Source organism: Lycium ferocissimum, chromosome 5 (genome assembly GCF_029784015.1).
Source record: "Lycium ferocissimum isolate CSIRO_LF1 chromosome 5, AGI_CSIRO_Lferr_CH_V1, whole genome shotgun sequence".
Taxonomy (NCBI): Eukaryota; Viridiplantae; Streptophyta; class Magnoliopsida; order Solanales; family Solanaceae; genus Lycium; species Lycium ferocissimum.
In genome coordinates this window covers 66,729,152-66,747,550 of record NC_081346.1, presented here as the reverse complement: position 1 = coordinate 66,747,550, position 18,399 = coordinate 66,729,152, and the positions used below count along the sequence as shown (strand labels likewise).

The following is an 18,399-nucleotide window of genomic DNA, read 5'->3' as shown; positions in this document are numbered from 1 at the left end:
ATACTTTTAATTGTCTTTTGAGTATTATTTTATTGATTTGTGCTTAATATTATATTTTATTGTGTAGGAATAAAGTGGTATGAAATTGAAGAAATTTTGAGCAAAATTAAACAAGAAGTGTTGAAATTGAAACAGAGGAAAATATTAAAGTGATTATATAACATGACACGGGTATTGAGGTCTTTGGCCCTTGGGAGCACATGATATTTGGAGATGAAGACTTTAGTATAATTAATTTAAGTGACGAAGGCAGTCTCACATGATGACAAAATGCACAGTTCAGTGGGAGTATAGCAACGCAAGGATCAGTGTACGAAGGACTTCAAGTTACGCCTTAGCTTGTGCGACTCAAGGATTATTCTGTTGCTGACTTTGGACCAGTTTTCTATTTGAGTTGGGATGGGACTAAAATTCTCCCAATTTATTTTGGACTTATTATTTTTTTTTGCGCTTTTTTCCTACACCTATAAATATTTCATAAGCCACAATTCTTAGACATCTTTGGCATAAAACACAAGTTTGGAGGCTAGGTTCCTACGTATATTTTCTTTCTTTTTATTCAAACCTTGTTTATGGAAATTTCTTGGTGGCAATTGAGATTGAAACTCTTGTTGTGCTTATTTATTGATCGACATTATTTTTAATCAAGTAAGTTATTGTTATTTTAATTATTCTTGTTCTTCAACGTTTCTCAAGGGAGTAGCTAACCTGGACTCGCCCATTTACTTTGTTTGAAACTCGAAGAGAAAGAACGGGGTTGGGATAGAATAATTAACATGAATTTGGGGCGTTAACCTCATCTAATGGAAATGGACCTAGGAATAGGCGATACCACTTGTAGCCATATTCGAGTGTTCTTAATGCTCCTAATTGTTTCGAGGGATCTTCAATCGGGTAGTCTAGTTAATCTCGGGAGAAGTTAATTTAGAGTCATTATCCGAGGCTAAATAAAATAAACTTCCTATTATTTATAATGGTATGGGTCCAGGGACCTCGAACTCGTCGATTTTTATTCGAAACAGACACACTAAACTTTACGTTAGCCTAATTACCCCCCTAAACTTGAAAATATGATAGGCACGACTCCCCTGGACGCTGACAACCCATGGAGGTGGTCAACACGCGTTGCCACATGGATTTTTTTGTCCATGTGGCATTTTTTAAAGGATAAAATATATATTTTTTACTTTTTTAAGTTCAACAATTATTTGAATCATCTTTTTTCGGCCCAAATCAGAAAAAGAACTTGAAAATATTTTGACTATAATTTTTTTATTTGCCTAAAGATAATAATATTCTAATCAAGTTATTTTTATATAATTTTTTTATTTGCCTAAAGATAATGATATTCTATTCAAGTTATTTTTATATATTTGGCCAGGAAAAGAAGATATACACAGTAAGAACAAATAATCATTGAATCTAAAAAAGAAATCAAATAAAATATTAACCAAATATTTTATGAATTTGACCCGAAAAAAATAATGCACAATTGAAATAAATAGTACTTGCATGAAAAGAAAAATACACAATATTTTTGTAGAAAATACACTCGCCTAAACTTCATTACTTTTGCTAAACCTTATTTTTAATTGAATAAAATAAATAGAATTTCAAGTTGAAACTTTCAACCAAGTTATTTAGATTTGGATCCGAAAAAGAAAAAAAAAATACATAGCTAAAATAAATAATCATCATATTGAAAAAGAAAAAACACAATTTGATAAAATATGTAATGTATATTAAGAAAAACCAATAAGAAATACAATTGGATCAAATAAAATCATTATATTGATTATGTGGCAATTAATAGTTGAAAAATACTCCATTTGGAAGCCGATTTTTCAATTTTTCACCCATCCACGCACCTAAAAGAGAGCCAGATCCACGCTCTTGCCACATCGCCGTTCAGTGGGGTTCAGGCTATCATATTTTCAAGTTGAGGGGGGTAATTAGGACAACGTATAGTTTAGGTGTACACTGAATAAAAATCGACAAGTTCAGGGGGGTCCTAGACCCTTCTGCCATTTATAATTCGTGAAATAGATCGGATCGTTACTCGAGAAATAGATTCCTTTTAATTCTCATTACTGTGGGCTATTGATCAATTTACTTGCTTTCTAGATTAGAATTTATATTTCCGTATGTTATCAAAACCTTATCAAAAACCACCATTGATTGCCTTTCGGTCTAGCTATTGTTAGTGATAATTTGTAATCGCTCAATTGCCTACATATCGTTTCCTCGTGGATTCAACCCCAACCTTGTTGGGTTACTATATTTGACAACGTCCGCATTATACCATTAATAGGTGTAATTTGAGCGTATCATACGCTGATATAGCTTGGGAAAGTGTCAAAGGGGTCAAACTAGCTGTAACGACCAAACGGGTAGTTATAAATAGCCTCTCTTGCATTTCCTTTCAAGACTTTATCTCGAATTTTGTACAACTTTGGATCACCAAATTGCTGGGCTCTAATGTGCTCTAACAAGGAAGATTGTACCTCCACACAAGACAGAACCTTGCCAGGTTCAGAAATATCAAGTCTAACCATACTATTAGCCAAAACCTGAACCTCCATAGCCAAAGGTCACTCCCCAATATGTAAGCATGCTAGGCTACCCATACTCATCACCTTACGACTCAAGGTATCTGCCACTACATTGGCCTTACCCGGATGATTAAGAATTGATATATCATAGTCCTTGAGCATCTCAAACCACCTTCGCTGCCTAAAATTAAGATCCCTCTGATTGAAAATATGCTGAAGACTCTTGTCATCGATAAACACCTCACAATGCACACTATACAAGTAGTGCCTCCAAAACTTCAATGCAAATACTACCACCGCCAAATCCAAATCATGAGTGGGGTAGTTCTTCTCGTAGACCTTTAACTGCCCAGAAGCATAAGCTATAAACGTCCCTTTCTGCATCAAGACATAACTAAGGCCAATCCATGAAGCATCACAATACATAGTATAACCCTCTCCCTCCAAGGAAAAAGCCAAAATCGGAGTTGTAGGCAACAAAGTCTTGAGCTTTTGGAAGCTCCTCTCGCACTTATCCGACCACTGAAAGGGTATATTCTTCTGAATCAATCTGGTCAAAGGGGATGCAATAGATGAAAATCCTTCTACGAAATGTCGATACTAACTAGCGAGGCCAATGAATCTTCGAATCGCGGCAACTGAAGTAGGCCTGACCCAACCACGAACTGCCTCAATCTTTTTAGGATCTACTATAATCCCATCCTTGGTCACTACATGACCCAAGAATGCTATGGAGTCAAGCCAAAACTCACACTTTGAGAACTTAGCATAAAGATTCTTCTGCTTCAACTTAAGCACAATTCTCAAATGCTGCTCGTGCTCCGCTCTACTACGAGAGTATATTAAGATATCATCAATGAAGACAATAACGAAGGAATCCAAGTACTGTTTGAAAACAGCGTTCATCAAATACATAAAGGTTGTTGGGGCATTGGTCAGCCCAAAAGACATAACAAGAAACTCATAGGGACCATAACGGATCATGACGGCTGTCTTAGGAATATCCTTCGCCCTAATCTTCAACTGGTGATAACTGGATCTCAAATCGATCTTAGAAAAGACCGATGCGCCCTGAAGTTGATCCAACAAATCATCACTCCGAGGAATGGGATACTTTTTCTTGATGGTAACCTTTTTCAACTGCCTATAATCAATACACATCTGCATAGACTTACCTTTCTTATTCACAAACAACACCGGAGCACCCCAAGAGGAAACACTAGGTCTAATGAACCCCTTGCTTAACATATCTTACAATTGTTCCTTTAATTCCCTCAATTCTTCCAGTGCTATCAGATATGGTGGAAAAGAAATGGTCTTGGTGCCCGGCTCCAAGTCGATACAAAAGTCGATGTCACGATCCGATGGAAGACCCGATAAATCTGTCGGAAATACCTAGAGAAACTTCTTCACCACTGGTACAAACTCAAGTGGAGGGGTATCGGCATTAGTATCCCGTATGTAGGTCAAATACGCTAAACACCCATTCTCGTACGTAGGTCAAATACGCTAAACACCCATTCCCCCACCATCCGACGAGCCTTAAGGAAAGATATCACTTTCTTCAGTGCACGAGTGGAAATCACCCTTCCACTCCAACCTAGGGATCCCTGGCATCGCTAAGGAAACTGTCTTAGAGTGAAAGTCTAAATCGCATGATATAGAGACAACCAACTCATACCAAGAATAATGCCAAAGTCTACTATGTCTAAAATCCTCAAATCCGCCCAAGCGTCATACCCCACCAAAGTCACAAGACAAAATCGGTACACCCAATCCACCACTACATAATCCCCAACAGGAGTAGAAACACTAACAGGGAAATCAAGCGACTCACACATCATATCCAAATCCAAAGCAAAATAAGTAGACATATAGGAATATGTAGAGCCTGAATCAAATAATGTTGCAGCTAACCGGCGACTACCGTAATAGTACCTGTAATGACTGCATCATAAGCCTTTGCCTCTGGTCTAACAGGAAATGCATAGAAATGTGCACGGCCACCCTAGGCCTGAGCTAGTGTTTGGCCACAGATTCCCTAAAAAAATTGATTTGGGTGAAGGTTTTCAAGTTTTGAAAATGTGTTTGGCCATAGTTTTTCAAAACATATTTCACTTTCTGTTTTGAAAAACATGAAATATTAATTATACCCGTAAGTTCTAAAAACTATCAAGAATATCCAACCATACAAAACATACATACTAGCTAATCCCAAATTATGCAGAACATAAAATTTTAATAACAATTGCTAATAACACACTTACTAGTTGCTACAATTCAAATTACAATACAAAAATCCATCCGCGCAAAAAAAAACGATAGTAACTAGCTATTCTTTAATATAATCTTCTCACATTGTATGGACAATCTTCACTTTAAAGAAGAGACTATTTTAATTGTGGAAACATGATAGATACAACTTTAATGAAGGAACATGATAGATAGAATTAGTTGGGTCATAAATACATGGTTTTTTTTTTTTTTGTAAAATACAAAAGTTTGGGGTAGTTTTTAAAAGTTTTGAAAAGGCCAAAATATAGATCTTGGCCCAAAAACAAGTATGAGCTAGAATTTGGAATTTGAAGACTTGTTTGTAAAATCTATCAAAATTTTATAGCCAAATAAAGATTTGAAAACAAATCTTCAAAATATGTTTCCAAAATCTATGCCAAACGGGTGCCTAGGTCTGCTTAGGTTTAACCAATTTGATGTGATTAATATTAGTTCTTAATAGACATTCTCTTTCTAATGTTGTATATACACTAGATTGAGGAGCGCATAATAAAGTGAATACCCACATGAACTAGCAAAGAAATTGGGAAAAAATAAGGAGCAAAAAGCCTTATAACAATTGAACAGGAAACTTAAAGTTTGCAATTCAAAACACAGGCCCGAACATCGAACTTTACAGTTCAAACTTTAGGACATTCAGTCAAGTTTTGAATAGCGAAATTCAAAGAAAATTAGTGGTGAAGTTTCAATAATTATTTTCTGTTCAAATTTGTTAGTTTTTTTAGTTCTTTCATCAAATTCAGTTCATCAATACTTTATAAGAGGCTCAAATTTCCTAATGTATAGAAGAGCCCTCAAGCAGCTCAAGGTCATCATGCTTGCTTGCCTTCAAAGGATAATTTAGGTATTTACTGATTTTCATGCTTTAGGACTTTTGTATCTAGGTGCTTTACACTGGTACCTTTCCTCTATTAGACGATAAGCGCAACTAACATTTATTTAATGACCCACATTGTTTCTGAAAAAGTCCTTTATTTTAAGATCCACTTTGTTAATTGACAGTTGAGACCTCCTAGAGAGTTGAGCTCATTGATTATAGAGGTAAACCTAGTGTGCTTATCATGAATAGATTCATCCTCTTTCATTTTGAACAGCTCATACTCTGTGGTGAGCATGTCGATCTTGGAGTTCTTCACCTGCATTGTTCCTTCATGATCAGTTTGGAGGGCTATCCAGATCTCCTTAGCAGTTGTACAAGATGAGACCCGGTTTTATTCATCGGGTCCTATTCCACACACAAAGATCTTCTTAGCTTTGAAATCTTTTTTCAACAGCCTTCTTGTGTGCATTATTGTATTCTTTCCTTGTTTTTAGAGTGGTTGTCAGACCAGTTTCATCTTTGTTTATAGGAACATAAGGACCATCACAGATGATGGCACACAGCTCAGAGTCTTCAGCCATAATGAAGTCATGCATTCTAGTCTTTCATCACCCGTCGTATTTTCCGTTAAATCTGGGCAGTTTGTTGGTCGATTGTCTTTCTTCTAAGTTTAATAGGGCTTCCATTTTACAGATTCTTTCTAGGTGTTAGCCTTTTAGAAAGCACCTGGTCTGATACCAATTGATATAGCTATACGTCCACCAAACAGTATATGAGGGATCTGGTTATCTACCAGTTCCCTGAGATAATGCAGTAAGTAAATAGACATGATATTACCGTGGAAAAATCCTTGCTCAAGGGATTAAAAACCACTACCTACCTCGAAGGATTTTTAACTCCACTACACTGAGTAACTTCAGATTACAACTCTTGCAACCTAGGAATTAACACACTTGATCCCTCCACCCTTACAATAACCTCTATTGTAAGCAACACTTGACTATCCCTAGTCAAAGAACACTCTAATACACCTAGAGTTAACTCTAGCCTAGTGTATCACTCAAAAGCTTGTGAAGATAAACTTCCTACAAGCAACCTTTGAGAATTCAAAGTACCTACAAACAGCTTCTTAAAAGAGAAGAGTAGGTTTACAGTTTAAAGAACAAACAAACAAAGACTCACAACAACCTAAAGAACATAGACATAATCTGGTGTCTGGATCAGGTCCTTCAGCTTGTAAGTGGCTTTGTTCTTGAGAGCACTTGAGAACTTATGGTGGCAAGGTTTGCACAAAATAGTTTAGGTTTTCAAGTGATACCCTATTAGAACATGTTGTATATATATTGGGGAGCATATGGGTGAGATAGAGACCACTCATCCCATATTTGACTTAAATCATGGGCGCGATGCTGGCGTACAATTGTACGATGAGCAGTGCGGCTTTACAATTATTCTTCTTGATTGTACGATGTAGAGAGAGAACAGATCGCAAACCAGGTCTCTCTCTATTTCTCCGGCAATTTGACAATCATCAAAACGTAGAATGCACCTTGTCTTATCATCAACTTACTAACTTTAAAACTGTGATTTGCAATCTTTTTTAAATGTGATATTTGAGTAAGTAACAACAAATGTTCATCGTATATTTGTTTATTTAATATATTATAAGTATCTATTGTTTCCTTAAAAAGATATTAAAACAGGTGTTGAGATAATAGGAGGTACTTAGGTTCTTAGATATTTATATTTAAGGATTTCAAAATTAGTTATATTTTTCTTTTATGTGGATAATGATGAAAGATAATTTGAGTGGATAATTATCCTGGGTCAAGATTACAATTGTCCAAACCCCTCTTTGCAAGCATTTTAAGTTGTTCTTTGAAAGATTAAAAGTAATTTTGTGTTTGGATATGCATTTAACTTGAAAAAAAAAAGTTGAATTTTTGTGAGTAGAGAAAAAAAAAATCACTTGAAAAACTGGTCAGAGCCATCCTTTTAAACTTAAAACTCCTCTTCAAATTCGCTTTTCCAAAAATCAGTCATATGTGTAATAGACAGACAATTTTTGATTTTTTTTTATGAAAAAAAACATTGTACGGAAAAATGATAGCTAAGTTGTTGGGCCCGTGACATCTAGTGTAATAAGAGAATGTCACGGATTGTGAATAGGGAAAATGACATAGGGCACCTATTTAAGACTCTTTATTACAAAATATATAGATAGTTTTTCTTATTTACAAAACATAACGATATTTTATGAAAGCATGACGGATTTTCATATATTTTTCGTTTTTTTATTTTTTTAAGAAAATTATTTTTGAAAAAGTTTATTTAAAAAAAAAAATTTAACTTAATTTTTGAAAAATAATATTTTTTTCATATTTTGCTCAAAGGCTTAAAAAATTACCTCAAATTTTTGTGTATGAAATGTGTATGTGTGAGGAAATTTTTTAATATAGTTTTCATACACAAAATTGTGAGCGAAAACTTTAAGCCTTGAATGTTATATGAAAGTTGTTACAATGTTGTTGTAGTTGTATTAATTTTCAGAAACCCAATATGAACTTTATATACGGAAAATGTGAATGAAATTCTAAGTGTGGAGCGAGATATACACATTTCATATCATTCTCATACATAAAATTTTGAGTAATGTTGAAGCCTTGATCGAGATATACACATTTCATACGTTTTTCATGCACAAAATTTGAGCGAACATTTTAAGCCTTGAGCAAGATATACACATTTCATACACAAAAATTTGAACGATTATTTTAAGTATTGAATGTTGTATCGAAGTTGTATATAATGTAGTTGTAGTTGTATTAATTTTACAAAAATCTAACATGAACTTTATATACGAAAATGTGAGCGAAGTTCTAAGCCTTGAGCGAGATACAAATTTCATACCGTTTTCATACACACAATTTTGAGCGGATTTTTTAAGCTTTGAATGAGATATACACATTTCATGCATTTTTCATACCGTTTTCATACATTTAATTTTGAGCGAACTTTTAAGTCTTGAGCGAGATATACACATTTCATATAACTTTCATACTTAAATTTTTGAACGAAAAAAAAAAAAATTTAAAAGTATGTTTTGTATAGGATTTGTAACGTTATATTTTATAAATAGAAAACTATTGTCACGTTTCGTAAATATTTATCCTTAATATGTACATATACGTACTTTACCTTGTGAATATTGGACAAAATTCTCTCCCTCTCTCAATTATGTGCAGTGATTTAATTTGTTCAAAGGTTTTTCTTCTTTTTGGTCCTTTATTAGAACTCTACAATTGCTCTTTCTCCTAGTTTAAAAGAGCATAACATAAACAACTAGATACTCCAGCACCAGAAGGTCCAGATCAACGACATACATAATTCTTCATTTATCTCAATCATGGAGAACTAACTATTCTTAATGTATTCCCTCCATTCACTTCTACTTATTCACTTTTAACTTTGCACGCCTCTTAAAAATTAATAAATGAAGAATTGATTTTACCATAGTATCCATATTAATTGGTGTATAATCTCAATAGACTTTGCTTGAAAAATGATTTGGAAATAAGTAATTAATTTTATGGGTAAAACAAGAAAAAAAGTGTATCTTTCTCTTGATATGCTAAAGTGGACAAGTTTAAGTGAAAATTTATTTTTAGTATAGTAGACAAGTAAAAGTGAACGGAGAGAGTTGCAGAAGAGGAAATAGTAGTCCGTCTCTCAAATCATGAAAAAGTGCTATGTTTTAAGTACTTCACAAATGTTGGTTATTTTATGTTTTAAACAACGCTAAAGGTGGATTTCTCCGTAATATGTGGTATAGGCTAAGTTACAACACAACTCAACCTAGTAAGAATTGATTTGTGTATAGGCCAAGCTGATGGACAATTACTGTATTTTGTTGATTGCAGTGAAATTGAAGGTGAATAAGAGGTGCGTGAACTTATTTTTTCTTGCGAGAAAAAAGCAATATAAATTTACTTGGGGTGCTATGTTGGTTTATTCTTAACCTATTTACTATTGTTGAAGAACTTAGACAATTCTGACCAACTACTGACTAGGCAAGGCGCTATTGGCTTGTGCATTTTAATTTTAATAAAATTATTAAGTTCGACCTCTTCGTTTTGTTTACTTCTCTTTCCCTTTTTACAAGATTATCTGAGTTTTGGACTCATAACACATTCGGATTGTGCTCCCTTAATCACTAGGGTATGTTCTCGAGGAGTGACAGTCAATGATTCAAATTACAAATAAATTCCTCCAATATCGTATGATTTTTTTTTTTTATTTTATAAATGAACTTATAAATTTACGCATCATTCTCACATGTTTTACTCCCTCCGTCACAAAATAAGTGTCACTTTAACAAAAAGAATTCATCCAAAATAAGTGTCACTTTAGGAATTTTTTAAGACAAAAAATACTAATTGCTTCTAACTACTTCATTGTGCTAGTTCTCACGAAACATCTAATAAATGGGGGTAACTTAGTAAAATATACCTTGTATTTATTGTTTTTTTTTTTAATGGACGTGAAATGAGCTAAAGTGATACTCATTTTGGGATGGAGAGAATAAAGAAAAAAATGTCAATCACTTTGGATGCAAGAAATATATATTAAGATAATTCAAAAGGAAGATGATGTCCAAATTTTTCCAGAGCTTTTGAATTTTAAAAAATCTCAACCCTCTCTTACGTTATCAAATAAAAATAACATACATGAACGGATAAGAAAAGGAAATACAAAAGATATCCACCAAGACACCAAAACAAGCGTCAACAGTCGAGAAAAAATGAGAGGTACAAAAATTGCACGAAATAAGTTTCTCAACACTTGGGAAAGTCCATTGGTGGAGGAGGCAACTTTTGATTTGGAAGTTTTCCATCAAGAACCAACCATGCCATCCTCAATCCCCAACTTGTGTGAACTTCCAGGTGACAATGCATAAACCATACTCCTGGTGACAACCAACGACAATTAACATCATTATAGGGAGAGTTAGGGATTCTAACAAGGAGATTCAAGATACAATAACTCCACACCTAGATTTGAGACTACAACACAATAGAACTTGTTAGTCACATACACTGAAGGTTCAAGTCAAAAGGGAAGGTTCTAAATAAGAAGCTTTAAACTACATACTGTGTGCTTATATGAAGCTTTTCCTAGTCAAAGTCAAAGGTTTTGTTCGCGGCGAGATTGATATACCTTCTAGTTGTAGTTGACTTTAAGCGCCCGGCTCATAGTCATCTATTTGTGAGCTTAATTGCACACAATGGTAAATCAATTCGTTTTCGCTTTTGTACCACACATTTGTAAGATCTTTTTTACGCTATTTCATGTAAGTATAATTCTAACGAATAGTTCAAATAAACCCTCTTCATGTAATGTAGTTCCACCCCTACACACCATGTCATAACTTTTCTATCTTGTTCTTTTATAGGTGCTTGCAGTTTATATAGTATCTACTTTGTTAAGCTAGATATTAGACTTGTGAGATGACGATGTGAGAAAACATTCAAATGCAAATTCTTATGTTACCTGGATTATCAGCAAGAAATCGAATAGCAACCCAACCGCCAGAAGGGACACCGACAGTGTTCCTCTCAATAGGGTCCACAAGGTTGAAATTTGATGGATCCTTCTTAGGGTCAAAATTTCCAAAGCCTTGACCAACGACAAAGAAGTTGAATCCGTGAAGATGAAGAGGATGACTTTCTAGCTCCACCTAGTGTTAAATGGTAAAACCATGAGTTTTGTATCATTTTTACTAGCTCCACACTGAGTGTTAAATGGTAAAACTATTTATATATGAGTTTTGTATCATTGTTAACTAGGGTGTTATTTGGAGGGTTCCCGTAGTTAAACCAATGTAAAGGACTATAAGGAAAATTAGGCTTATATACGCCTTTGGATTGCCCAAAGAAATGAGATTGGAGAAGTGAAGTTGTAGGTAGTATAAGTGACACATTATTGATTGAAGCTGAGAATTTTGTGCCATTAGGTCCTTGGCAAGTTTTGTTTTGATCACAAGGACTTGTCCCAAGACCGACAGTGAAAAAAAAATGTTTATCGACGTTTAGAGGTACATTAGCAGGGAATTGAGAAGTCGCGAGACTTCTTAATTTACTTGTAAAATTGGTGACAAAATTTGTGTCATTGAGAGATGGTAATAATGGCTTAAAGATTGGTAGATTTTTCAAATGGTGTTCTGGTTCTGATTCATAATCTAAAATTCCTGCAACTGTAGAGTTGTCAAATGTGCCAAGACCTGTCACATATGGCCGAGCAGTCATGTAAAATGTGGCATTAGGAAAATGAGGTTTAGTTTTGAGAAGGACATTATAGGCTTGCCCTGGGGTAATAATAAGAGTATCCGTCTCAAAGGGTTTAACATAAACTCCGTCAGCATCAACAATTTGGAGAGTATGATTTGCAATACTGAAGAAAAGCTCGTCATTAAGTACAGCATTGATCAACCGAAGAAGATAAGATTTTCCAGACTTCACCTTCAGCTTAAAAGTATCTGTGAAGAACATCTAGAAGTGTTAACATTCTCTAGTGTAATCCAAATTGTGTCAATTATTTTGGAACGGAAGAAGTAATACTAAACAATAATTAGCTTTTAGCTATACAAAATAATGTTTATTACCTTTTGCGGAGCAATTATACAGAGGACCAGGAAATCCATTGATTGTATAGGCATCAGAAACATTAGGACCTCCACCTGTTTGTAAAGCTTCAGTAATTATGGCTTCAGTGTCTGCATTGAACCATTCTCCTGTGACATATATTTGCATTCATCAGTTCACTATTATTAATTTCTTATAGACAAATTGGTTAAGGATTATAGAAATTTCAATTCATTCAACTAGCTCAATATATAATAACTTATTACCAAAGACGATGGGAACTTCTTTGTAGGGTTTGGCAAATGGATAAGGAATATTTTTCTTTGGAAGAATGATTATTGGACCATAGACAGTTGATCTCAACCATGAAATATGTGCATGCCACCAAAAAGTTCCTCTCTGGCCAACTGTAGTGAAGTTATACACATAACGTTGGCCAGTTTGAATGGGACATTGTGTTATATATGCTGGTCCATCTGCCCATCCACTACGAATTTGTCGAATTCCATGCCTATTATATTGTAAGAACAAAAATATCATTCGTCGCAAAAATTCTAAGTTAAAGTTAATATGAGTATAATTGCTTGTTGAATTATGCGAACTGCATGAAAATAAGTATTTATATGTTTACCAGTGGATGGAGATGTTGTTGTGAACATGATTGATCACCTCGATTTCAAGACGATCACCTTCCCTTGCCACAATACGAGGTCCAGGAAATTGTCTATTCACTGTAACCATACTCTTGGTGTGGCATAGTCTTGTCACATTTTGCAATTTGATCTGAAAGGAGAAACAGAATAAAAATAATAATATAACTATATAAGTACTAGATACTAATTCTAAACCCAAAAATAAAAAAAAATAAAAAAAGAATCTACTAGGGAACTATGCAATAATATATATGATGCATACTTCAAATTTAATTGCCTGGTCACGGCTGAAACACTGTGGAGGAGACAAGATGCAAACAGAGAGACGAAAAATATTGCAATAGCATCCATTCTTGCACAGAAAATTAAATCTCTCTGTTTTTTCTTTGTTTACAAATTAACTTGCTGCTGTTGTTCTATTAAGTGCATGGTAGTCATGTATATATATAGTGATGTTCACAGGTTGTTTCGTTGATTTGGTGAAATAAAAAAAGAAAGGATAATGAATTGAAGAGAATAGCTGGATTGTAAGCTATCTTTGGTTGGATCAATTGTTGTTGTAGAACAAACTTTAGAGTGGTGTCAAAGAATACATGACATAGTTGTATAGTATAGTATATTTGACATGAAAAATTTCCCTATATATCTCTGCCGAGATTTTCCTTCTTAATGACTCATGAGGATAGATAAATTAAGGCTTCATAGACAGCTAGCTACAGGCATGATTTTGACACTCTTCCATACAGAAAGATAATAGTCTTGAGGAAAAAAGTTTTTATCATCTATTACAAAGTGTTGTCATTATAAAAATATTTCTTCACTGGAATAAGTTTGATGTATTATGGATAGTACACACACAAAAAAAAAAAAAAAATAATAATATGTATGGAAAAGCTGAGGCTAATGAGGATTCTAGGATTTTCCTTTTTATTTGTCAAGGGAAATATGATTTCTCAGTCTGTATTCTAGCAACACATTGATTCCTTTTAAGCCCTCGGGAACAGTTGTCAATTTATGAATTATAGATATTTGGCAATCAATAACATGAAAATGGAAGAAAAATATTAGGATTAAGGTGATGCTAGCTAGAAAAACACTTTGGGCTTAAAAGAAATTTTGTATAAGGAATTTTGTTAGGGAAAACATACTGCTCCCTCGTTCATTTTAGTGATCTTAGTTTTGATTAGACACAAAGTATACAAAGTTAAAGAAAACTTTTGAATCTTGTTGCCGGTCTTAAACAAAAATGTATACGCACAAAAATTAAAGAGAGTACTAATTAATATAGAAAGAGATTTAAAAAAAAAATAGACTAAAAAGAAAAGTAAGACACATAAATTAAAACAGATGGAGTACAATTTTGCAGGAAATTCATTTTGAATTAATTAGCAAGTTTTTTTCATTCCACTTTAAGTAATATAGTTCGACATATGAGGTCAAACTAACTCATGTTTGGTGTAAATTAGGACAAATAATTTTTAATTTTTTTTTTACATATATAGAAACTATGTACAAAGTATTATAAGTCCCAAGACCTAATAATTTTAAATATTTAAAAAATATTAAAAATTGTGTAATTAGAAAAGAAAAAAAAATCTTCAATTCAACTCTCCAAATAGTAATAGCGCCATGTCAAGTAGAACAAAGGGAGTACATCTTTTCTTATTTACCATTGGCACGTCGCCTTGTAATGAGTTGAATTAATATAACTTCGTGATGATATGAACTTGTCCAGTATATCTTAGCTTTGAGGTTCTGGAGATTTTGTTTGCAAAAAGAATTAATTAAATTAAGAACGAAGAGACGAAACTTCTTGTTGAATTTTTGAGTGTCAAAACCTTCATATCAAAAAATATTAAAAATTATGTAATCGTGAAAAAAAAATTGTAATGTGAACTTTTAAGAACAATAATAGAACCAAAATTTCAGAATTCTGGTGGTGACAAAGAAAACTTTTAGAAAAGAAATAAACTTGTACAGTATATTTAGCTATGAGGTTCTGGAGCATTTTGTTTGCACCATATTAATTAAAGAATAATGCATTGGCAGGACTTCGTTGATGTTAAAACCTTTAATTTTAAGTAATTAGGTAAAAAAATTGTAGTGTGAAGTTTTAAGAACAATAATAGTACCAAAATTTCAGAATTCTGGTGGTGACAAAGAAAAAGTTTAGAAAAGAAATAAACTGTACGAGGGAAGCTTACGACAAGTCGAGCATAGCACCATATTACCAAAGAATAATCAATTGGCAGGACTGGTCGTTGATGTTAAAGATACTTTAATTTTAAGTAATTAGGAAAAGTAGGCTTGTAGATTAAACTAGCTTTTCGACAAATACATTAGGCATGCGGTCGTATTTTAACTAACCATATGGTCAAATTATAATTTTTTATACTTTTTCAACATAGTGCTATTAAAAAGATACTATATGATTTTCAGCACGAGTATAAACTTTTAAGTGTTGCATCATTTACATATAATAATTTGTATTAGAAACAAAACAAGAAAGGGATGACATTGGTCCAACACGACAGTAACACAATCTTTTTTGACATAAGACTCTTTATTTAAAAAAATAATAATAATAATAATAATAATAAAAAAAAAAAAAATCAAAAGCAAAGATATTGGCATGTAAACCAAGTATGGTGTTTCAGGAAGAGTAAAAGGATAAATACTTACTCCATCAGGTGTTTACACGTAACTAGACAATAAACCTTAAGATTTAATAAATCAAAGTGAAAATATATAAGCATTCAATACAAAATAATTTTTTACTGAGTGTACTTAGGAAGATAGGAGCATCAAGAAGCCTAAAAGTTGGTAAGAGAAGGGTTTTCACTTGTTGGGTGTCTATCCATTTTCAGTAGTTATAAGCAGATTACTATAGTGTAGGGAATGCATTTTATTTTCCTCAGGTAGGACCATTTTTTACCACAAGCAAAGGATAGACCAGCTTTTTCTTCATTATTCGTCCCTTTATGCAAATACTAAGACAAATTTATTTAAATTGGGTCAATTGTTTTTTCCAATTGTGCTTTAAAAATCAAAATCTCTCTCAATTTTGCACAATAAACGTTTTCTCCCTCTTATTTTTATTTTTTACTCGCCATTATCAATCTCTTAAAGATCTATCTATCTAAATTAGAGCTTCAATTTTATCTATTAACGTGAAAAAAGTGAAAAATATTAAGTGAGATAAGTTACATCTATTGGAAAATAGCTAGCTTCATATGTGATATGACTATGACTGGGATATAAATATAATACCACTTTTAGCGCCCATCGAGTCGCATAATTCAGACCAAGACTAACGTGGTAGCTGTAGTACCAATTTCATACAAGTTTCCACACAGCCTCTATTTATAAGTACGACAAATCAATTAATGCAAATATATACCGTATATACATTTTTTTATGTGGTAATTACAGTTAACTGATGTGATTATATGTAGATCCTCACTTTAATCATAATTTTTAAAATTAAATTATTTGTGTAAATATTAGATGTCTGAACTCGGTTATATATATATGAATAAATGCATTGTGTGAACTCCTTAAGGGACTGGGACAGCTTACGGAGTTTAAACTACTATAATTTTTTAATAGAATAAGGTTCATGTGTTGCTTGGAAATTTGATTTGCTTTGGAAAATCAAAACGAAAATTAAAGCCCTTTTTCTAGGAAAAACAGTCTGAATATGTACTTACATTTTTTTCCTGGTTGGGAGATTCTGGCTGAACATTACACCTATTAGAAAAATAACAGAAGAATAACGAAGAAAATAAGGATTTGTGATGTGAAAGATACTATCTTTCAAGAGCACCCAATCCTCTAGCAAGATATAATAAAGTCAAGAATTATACGTATAAATTTAATATGCTATTCTTGGGTGTCCTCGTATATATGGGACTTGAGAGAAGACATTTTACACGAACATATATGTGTGTTCAATTTAAAATTAAATTACTAAATTAAATTTAAATTTCAAATAAATATACATAAAAATGAATATAAAAATCAAAATCATAACTTTTATGTCACGACCGGATCTCTGGTTGAGACGTGACTGGCACTCGATATCTTGACTTGACCGAACATATCAGTTTGTTGTTTCTAACTTATACTATCATGTCACTTACTCAATGTGCCTTTAAAAGAAGGTCAAATCATTCGACACACTTGTCGCGTCGTAAAAACCTTTCGACTTTCGAATCCGCCGAGTGTCCTTGATTTTAGACACACGAGGTAGCTAGACTGTGTCATCGGACACTTTATCTTTGACACAGCAACTTGGGTGAATTACTGATGTAAATAGCGTGAAGACCTAAAATCGGATTATTTTTTTAAGTTATTTAATTCTTTTTATTTTCTTCTTCCTTTTTTCTTTCTTTTACTTCAATTGAAAAAAAAAATCATTAAAAAATTACAAAAACAATCTATCATTGTTGGTCTTGTCTAGTTCACTGCACGAGTTTTGGTTCTGCAATTTTGAACCATGGGTGTTTCTTTGAAACTCGACTGGGTGATTGAAAACCTGAACTTGAAGAAAAATTATTTTAAAAAAAAAATAAAAAATTCAAGGATGAAAATTAATCAGCGTTGAAAAATCTGATTGGAAGCTGCTGAGATGGAATTTCTTGGATCTGGGTTTAAATCTTCGAGTAACAATTATTTAGAGCTGAAACCGTGATCATTCCTTAATTTGAGAGCAGAAATTTGAAAAGACATTGTTGCCATCTAAGCTCGAGTTTGAAATTTTGGTTGGCTTCGATTCTCAAATTTGTAGTTTGTTTGTTGATGTTATTCGATGTTTGTAAGCTCGAAATTGTTCAATCACATTTGAAAATATGAAAGCTATATCAGGTTTGAAGCATTTGTTTGGCAAAAAATTAAATCCTCCATTGTTGGCCAACGGAGCTTCATCTGGATTTGTTGTTTTTTGTTACACCCCGTATCTTTGAAGAAGCACTTATCAAATTTGAAACATAAGTACGTTGAGTTATGGTTAAGTAAAACCACTGTGGAATATAAGGAGCAAGCATTATTAAGTATATTTAATCAATGAAGGATATATATAAGGTATACCGGAAGGTTTTACAAGGAAATGAGCGGAAGAAATGGAGTGGTACGACTTTGGAGAAAGGATGGGTAAAGTTTCGTGTGAAAATTTTGGTCCAACTTGAGGAAAGAATATCTCTTAGCATATGAAGTGTTTTGAAGTGAAACAAAAACCTAAAATGAAGTTCGTTGAGTCTAGTTTCAAAAGCAATAAACCGCTCATCGATAGGATATCGGAGTAGAGAATTATGGACATTAAAAGTTGGTGACAGGAAGCGAGAAACGCGTGCTACGATGGCTATTCTGATATGGCCGACTTTCTGATGTTGCTACGGTGACCCGACCTTTTTGAACCTTATAAAAAGGAAAACCCCATA

The 18,399-nt window shown here is 33.3% G+C and overlaps 1 pseudogene; it reads right to left on the bottom strand.

Moving 5' to 3' along the window:
* Nucleotides 1-10,261: 10,261 nt before the first annotated feature.
* On the bottom strand, nucleotides 10,262-13,312 carry LOC132057130 (laccase-17-like; annotated as a pseudogene).
* Between the last annotated feature and the right edge of the window lie 5,087 nt (nucleotides 13,313-18,399).